The 5756-nt window shown below is 38.0% G+C and overlaps 1 pseudogene; it reads left to right on the top strand.

The window, feature by feature from the left end:
• The first annotated feature begins 1503 nt into the window (after positions 1 to 1503).
• LOC124977808 (olfactory receptor 4N4C-like) lies at positions 1504 to 2434 on the top strand (annotated as a pseudogene).
• Positions 2435 to 5756: the final 3322 nt, after the last annotated feature.

Here is a 5756-nt window from a genome sequence, read left to right as displayed (position 1 = left end):
ATTTATACAAGGTTGAACTGCCAATTCTAAATCCAGTAGAGGGTTGAATTTAGACTAGCAATATTATTTTTAATGATTCAAGTATGTGAAAAAAGCATCCATTGATTAAATCTGTAATTAAATTTTTCTTTATTTAAACTGAACAGTATACAGTTGCATTCTTTTATTTTGGGTAGAGATTTTTTTTTATTGTAAACAAATGTGATACATGTTGTTTCTCTATTTGTACATGGAGTCAAGGCATACCATTTGTGTAATCATAAATTTACATAGGGTAATGTTGTTTGATTCATTCTGTTTTTTTTCCCTTCCCCCCACCCCTCCCACCCCTCCCACCCCTCTTTTCCCTCTATACAGTCCTTCCTTCCTCCATTCTTACCACCCTCCTTAACCCTAACCCTAAACCTAACCCTAACCCTAACGCTAACCCCTCCCACCCTCCATTATATGTCCTCATCCGCTTATCAGTGAGATCATTCGTCCTTTAGTTTTTTGAGATTGGCTTATCTTACAGTTGCATTCTTATACTACTTGTCAATCAGAGCAAAAAATAAAACTCATCCTAAGTCAGGCAACATAATGACAGAAGCTTTTGTTTCTCATCTTTGGAATTAACCCATTGGACTTCTGTATCTTTATGATTACTTCTAGTGCTTCTACACTATGGTTTTATGTGTCGAGATAATTATATAATAATTAATAAATTTAGTACTGAGGAGAGATAAAGAAGTGAGTTATGGATATAAAGTACTTGAGACTCAAATAGTGCTAATTAAATTGCTTCACAGGTATGGAGTGGCCGCAGGAGAGGTGTTCAACCATACTTACAGTGGGGGGACTCCCTCTAAGTTAGGTGAAAAGTAGAGTTATTATTGTCTGGGATCCTGGTGAACAGCTTGGGGTCGGAGTACACCAGGATATCATATCAGGGGGCATTAATAGAAAATACAAATTAGTAAAAGAATGCAGAGGGCAAGCAAGAGAGTTACCAGCTAGGAAGTGGGAATTCCACATTCCACAAACACTGAAAGAAGGAAATGTCTAGTAAAATTTGGGGTTGTGTGGATGAGGAGAAAACGATCTTGTATTTCCCCCAAAATTGAGCCTCAAGCACAATATATCTACAAAAACTCAAAGGCCTTGATAGTTGAAGTTATGAAGTTATGTTATGTCTCAATTATGGAATTTACATCTAACTTCAGGAGGTAGAAATCCCAAAGCTGACAGTGCCAGACTTTTAAAATGGAGAAGAATTCGCTAGAAGTACTTGGTCGCATGGGGATAAGACTGCATTATTGGGAGCAGTATTTTGTTTCTGCTTTCCATTTTAAACTTGGAGAAAAGAAGGGAATGCAGGTTGCCCAGGACACTTGACAGAGTTGGGAAATGTTTTCACCTTAACAAGAGATATGTTAAGCATTTTTAGCTGGAGAAAAACTCGTGTCTAAATGGAATATACAGTAATAGCACACTTTGCTCCCTGATGTGCTGCAGGCCAGGTGGATGGAGAACAAGAACAGCACAGTGGTGACTGAATTCATCCTCCTTGGTCTGACCCAGTCTCGAGAGATTCAACTTCTGGTCTTTGTGCTGATCCTGATTTTCTACCTCATCATCCTTCCTGGAAACTTCCTCATCATCCTCACCATAAGGTCAGACCCTGGGCTCACAGCCCCTCTCTACTTCTTCCTGGGCAACTTGGCCTTCCTGGATGCCTCCTACTCCTTCATCGTGGCTCCCAGGATGCTGGCGGACTTCCTCTCTGAGAGGAAGGTGATCTCCTACAGAGGCTGCATCACCCAGCTCTTCTTCTTGCACTTCCTTGGAGGTGGGGAGGGGCTACTCCTTGTGGTCATGGCCTTTGACCGCTACATGGCCATCTGCCGGCCTTTGCACTACTCAACTGTCATGAGCCCTAGAGCCTGCTATGTGATGCTGCTGGCTCTGTGGCTTGGAGGCTTTATCCACTCCATTATCCAGGTGGCCCTCATTCTTCGCCTGCCCTTCTGTGACCCAAACCAGCTGGACAACTTCTTCTGTGATGTGCCACAGGTCATCAAGCTGGCCTGCACTGACACCTTTGTGGTGGAGCTCCTGATGGTCTTCAATAGTGGCCTAATTAATGACCCTCCTGTGCTTCCTGGGCCTTCTGGCCTCCTATGCTGTCATCCTTTGTCATGTTCATAGGTCAGCTTCTGAGGGGAAGAGCAAGGCCATGTCCACGTGCACCACACACGTCATTATTATACTTCTTATGTTTGGGCCAGCAATTTTCATCTATACTCAGCCGTTCAGGGCCTTACCTGCTGACAAAGTGGTTTCTTTTTTTCACACAGTCATCTTTCCAGTGATGAATCCTGTGATTTACACACTTCGAAACCAGGAAGTAAAAATTTCCATGAAAAAATTATTGATTCAGCATGTACTTTGTTAATAGATTTTATAATAAGGAATCAAGCGGGAATTCTAGCCAGAATTTAATTGTATATTTAACAAATATTGTTTTTCAGTGAGTACCTCTCATTTCTCTGGTTCTATTGTAGGCCATAGGGCTCAGAGTTATGCATAATGAGAGAATAAACTTGGGATATTTAAAGGATATAAAAGAAACCCCAGGGTGATTAAAGTACAAAGAGTAAACGTGAGAGATGTAGGTGTATTTTATGTGACTGTAAGGGTCATATCACTAAAGTCTCTTAGCTAAAATAAAGGATTTATTATATTTTAATTGTTTAAGAGCCCATTTTAACATTTCAAGCAAGAATGTAACACATCTGCAAATGTTTCCTGCATGTATTAGAACAATATCATCAAGAATATAAACAGAGGGCTGGGGAAATAGCTCAGTTGGTAGAGTGCTTGCTTGCCTCACAAGCACAAGGCCCTGGGTTCAATCCCCAGCACCAAAAAAATAAATAAATAAATAAATAAAAATAAAAAAAATATATATATATATAAACAGATTAATAAATTATCATTTATGGTTAATATGCTGTAAAAGTTCAAGAGCCTGATGTTAGAGGGAGCTGCCTTCTAAAAGTCCATGGTTTTGGGTGCTCTACACATCATCTGAGTTAAAAATCTAGGAATTATTTTGGAATTTTTTCTCTTCTGTCCATTGCTGGATATGATAGACAAGTTCTTTTATTTCTTTAGATCATCTTTTCTGGTCCCATTGGTTTTACTCTAGTCTGATTTTCTTCTTTCTATCTAGACTATGACAGAAGTCTCTTAATTTCAGATTTTTCTGCATTTCATTATACCACGAAATGAATCTTTTCTAAGTCATTGTTAAAATAAGTAACTCCCTTGCTCTCAAATCTACAGATGTTCCTCCTCGATGTAATATAAAAGCCAGGACACCCTACCTTGGTAAAGTGACATTATCACCTATTAGTAGTTTTCAACTTACTCATCACCACTGCTATCCAAGCAAAGTTTTCCTCTTTAACTAATCTAGGCTCCCCGTTGTCCCCAGACACAGAGCACTTTTGCTTTTTGGCATATCCTTGTTCCTTCCCTATGATTAGCATATTGTACTCACATCTCCATCATCTTAGCTTTCCTTTCCAAGACTTTTTCCACCTTCCTGGACCACCATCAAGTGATATTTCTATAGCTCACCAACCCCACGTAGATGCCTATGAAACATGATCTTATCCTCTCAAATGTCTACTTTTCAAACTACCCAGAAAGATGAGGAAGACAAACAAGTTTTTATAATGGAGCAGGCTGAATGATTAGTGTCTCATGAGTGAGGCACAAGGACTATACTGAGAACTGAGGATAGTTGGTAAAGTCCTTCTTCAATTTTGCTAGTCATAACTGATCCTTCTCTTCTTGTGGTCACATTGTTCCTAAGAAGTAGTGCTCTGTATTTAGTGTGCTAGCTATCTGATGGCTACTATTAGATTGCTCCAAGTCAGGAACACATCTTAGTTTTATTTACCTCCTCAACACCTGTCCTACTACCTTGTCTACAGGTGCTCCGTCAGTATTTACTGAAAAAAGGGAAGAAACTCTGATTTCACTTTCCACTTGTACAGTACCATTTCAATGTCCTTGTAAAAACTGTAGAACACATTCAATAATTCCTCATTTCAAACAGAAACCTGACTGCCAATGACTTGTTGTACCACCTTTCTATGGGTCTTCTGATAGGAAATTGTATCTTTCACAGTTTTCTATTCTGTTACTTTCTTAGTAATATCTAGGTGTCTTCTCTAGCTCTGGCTTACACAAGAATAAACATTTTTGTTTCAAATATTCTAGTTCACTGTTTGTCCAGCTAGTTACTACCTTTCCCATTTATTTGGCTATACTTTGTTACTGCCGACTGGCAGGGGGGAAGTTTTCATTGACTTTGACCCCTTACCTGGTAGAATGTCTTTTTCACCCCCATAGTTTCTTCTCCAGGAATTAGTCCCCATTTCTCCTCTGTGGTACAGCAGATTAGGTATTCACAGTAAGCAAATATTTATGAGAAGCAGCACCCACTTCCTTCTCCAAAAATTAGCCTGAAGTAAGAGTATACCCCTGAAAGATTATGTCTGTAAACTGTTTCTAATGAAAGTAAATTTCTTTATACCTTCATATTTCTGTTTCTTTAATTATTGGTTTTTGGTAAAGAAAAAAATTCTAATCATGGAATTAAACATTATGAATATATACCATTTTTTTAAAGGCATGGTTCTCTCCAAAGAGAGATAATAATGACAGTAGTATTAGTGGTGCTGAGAAAAACATGGCATATTATTGAATGGAATGGATGAACCTGAATAAAATGCCGGCAATGGTCCCTTCAAAGACAAAACTAGACTAAATGTTATACTAATTTAAAAATTCTGAAATAAAAGAATATTATTCTGAATTTTAATTTTTTAACGGTCAGCATTTTGATTCATTGTACACAAATGGGGTGAGGTTAAAATCATGTGGGCTGTGGTTGTAGCTCAGTGGTAGAGCGCTTGCCTAGCTTGTGTGAGGCATTGGGTTCGATTCTCAGCACAAAAGATAAATTAATAAATAAGATAAAGGTATGTGTCTATCTACAACTAAAAAACTATTTTTAAAAAGATCATGCAATAATAATCTGTGATGATGGGTAACAGAGCAATGGTAACCTCTCTTGGAGTGTATTCACAGAAAATGGGTATGAGGAAAAATTTTGAGTAATGAAAACTTTCTCCATAGTGGTTCAGGTTTTAGTTATGCACATTTGTCAAAAGTCTACCAGGTTTTGGTGAGGGTGTGGAGAAAAGAGACTCCCTCTCCTATTTTGGAGGGAATATAAATTGGTACAGCTTTTACGGATAAAAGTATAAAAGGCACTCAAAAACTGAAAAATAGAACTACTATAAGATCCAGTAATTTCACTTCTAGGTGTATATTCAAAGAAAATGAAATCAGTATCTTTAAGAAATATCTGCACTATTATGTTCATTACAACAGTAATCACAACAGCCAAGATATGAAAACAACATCAATGTCCACTGACAGATGAATGACTAAAAAAAATTTTAAAATGTGCTTTGTCTTCACAATTGGAATGTTATTCAGATACTAAAAAGAAGGGAATCTTGTCATTTGCGACAACACAGATGAACCTAGAAAACATTATGATAGGTGAAATGTCAGTCACAGACACAGAAAGAAAAAATACCATAAAACATCACTTACATGTGGAAACTAAAAAAGTGGAACTCACAGAAGCAGAAAGTATGACAGTGGTTTCTAGGGTCTGAGGGAACTGGGGT

Source organism: Sciurus carolinensis, chromosome 2 (assembly GCF_902686445.1).
Source record: "Sciurus carolinensis chromosome 2, mSciCar1.2, whole genome shotgun sequence".
Lineage (NCBI taxonomy): Eukaryota > Metazoa > Chordata > Mammalia > Rodentia > Sciuridae > Sciurus > Sciurus carolinensis.
The sequence above is the reverse complement of the archived record's forward strand: the minus strand, read 5'-3'. Positions and strand labels throughout refer to the sequence as shown.